Source organism: Helianthus annuus, chromosome 1, assembly GCF_002127325.2.
Source record: "Helianthus annuus cultivar XRQ/B chromosome 1, HanXRQr2.0-SUNRISE, whole genome shotgun sequence".
Taxonomy (NCBI): Eukaryota; Viridiplantae; Streptophyta; class Magnoliopsida; order Asterales; family Asteraceae; genus Helianthus; species Helianthus annuus.
In genome coordinates, this window is record NC_035433.2 from 32,081,854 (window position 1) to 32,083,601 (window position 1,748).

The following is a 1,748-nucleotide window of genomic DNA, read 5'->3' on the forward strand; positions in this document are numbered from 1 at the left end:
TTATTTCAACTTTCATACTATTATTCTAGCAATCCAAGCAGAATATATAGATTTTATGCTTATTATTATTATTATTATTATTATTATTTTATAGAGTTTGTTGATTAGAAGCAACCTCTGCCGGACTGTTGTTGAGGAGATGGAAATGTGAAAGAGAAGGAGAAGGATGGTAAATTCATTGTTGAATTGTTTATGTAGTTAACTAAATTGAGTAGCTTAACTACTTAATTACAGAGAAGTTTTTTGAGATTGTTTTTACACTTTATTATTTTTGCAGCAAGTTGTACTTCATTTGTTCATGTGGCAATTTTATATTTGCAGGCTTTTGAATTAAGGTTGGTTGTTACTTAATTTGTGTTTGCTTTAATGATTTTCAATTTCATGAAGTCATTGTTTAGAAACTGATTTTGTTTTCAGGTCTGTTGATAGGTGATACCGGCCCAAAAGTTTAGGCTTCATCCTTTTTAGTTATTCGGTATGGTACTCATTTACAGTCCCACTTTCAATGAGGTTGTGTTAGTCATGTATTTGATTTTTGCCCTTTTCTTCACAATTGAAGTTGTGGAGAGATGAATTAAGATGGTGGAGCGGAAGACAATCTCAGATAAGTATAGGAATTTTAGTACATGATTGAGATCATTTGGACTCATGTACTGTAAGTCATTGAATGTTTTAATCTTACAATCAGTTTAATTTGTTTTTTATGAAGGTGCTGTTGTCATGGACATCAAAGTGATTGCACAACACCAAGGTAACCTCAATTGGTCTGATTTATTTTTTGGTATTCGTAACCTTTTGATTTACCGTTTATTGATGCATTGATTCATTTGAAATCGCTTGCAGATCACTCGTCATCTCAATTTGAGAAATTAAACGGAGTTTTCTTAATCAGCACCGTAAGTTTCCTTCACTAATCTATGCATTGTTAATTCCGCATGTTTTTTTTATTCTTAATCGATGATTCTGTTTCAGGTGTACTTTTTGCTGTTAGTTCCACGTGTTTTTTTAGATTAATTGTTTTGATGAAAAGGAAAAACGTTCGAGATGTTTGATCCAAGAACCGAATAAAACATAGTAGATATTGCTGAAGGAGATAAAGATGATGTTGATTTCGCTGTTGAAGCTGCACGTTGATCCACAATAAGCATTGCCCAGCTAAGTTTCCTAAAATGATAGTGGTTATAACAAGTTAATAAGGCAAAACACTTATCTGCCTAACAACTGTTGGATATAACGAAGGTTGTACACAAAGTCTGATGAACATCATCCACTATTCAAGACCAAACCACTGATGAAGACCAAAGTCATGTTGAAGACAAGCACTGATGAACCAAAGGTCTAATCAACCAAAGGTGAACCACTGTCCAACAACAACAGTGGTTCAGCATCAACATTAGTTATTCTATCTTTGTTTATGTTAACAGTGTTTATATGTAACAGTGTTTTTCACATCACTGTTTTATAGTCTGTTAGGTTGTTAGATGTCATCACCTCAGTGTTTTATATGTAACAATTTTTATGACATCAGTGTTTATATGTAACAGTGTTTATCACAACAGTGTTTATATGTAACAGTATTTATCACATCACTTCAGTGGTTTGATCTGTACTATAAATTGAACAGTTGTTTCATCTTTATACTAATAAATAAAAATCAAGTACACTTAGATGATTATTAAGCTCCTCATCTTGATTGTTTGGGTATAGTATTCTTGAAATTGGTCTTTTTTTTTTGCAAACAGATGTTT

At 32.2% G+C, this 1,748-nt stretch overlaps 1 long non-coding RNA gene across 1 annotated transcript; it reads left to right on the top strand.

Annotated features, from left to right (window-relative positions):
• The first annotated feature begins 593 nt into the window (after nucleotides 1-593).
• LOC110935434 lies at nucleotides 594-1,512 on the top strand. Its single transcript, XR_002589099.1, has 3 exons — nucleotides 594-751; nucleotides 844-896; nucleotides 973-1,512. It is a non-coding gene; the product is annotated as an uncharacterized LOC110935434 (long non-coding RNA).
• Nucleotides 1,513-1,748: the final 236 nt, after the last annotated feature.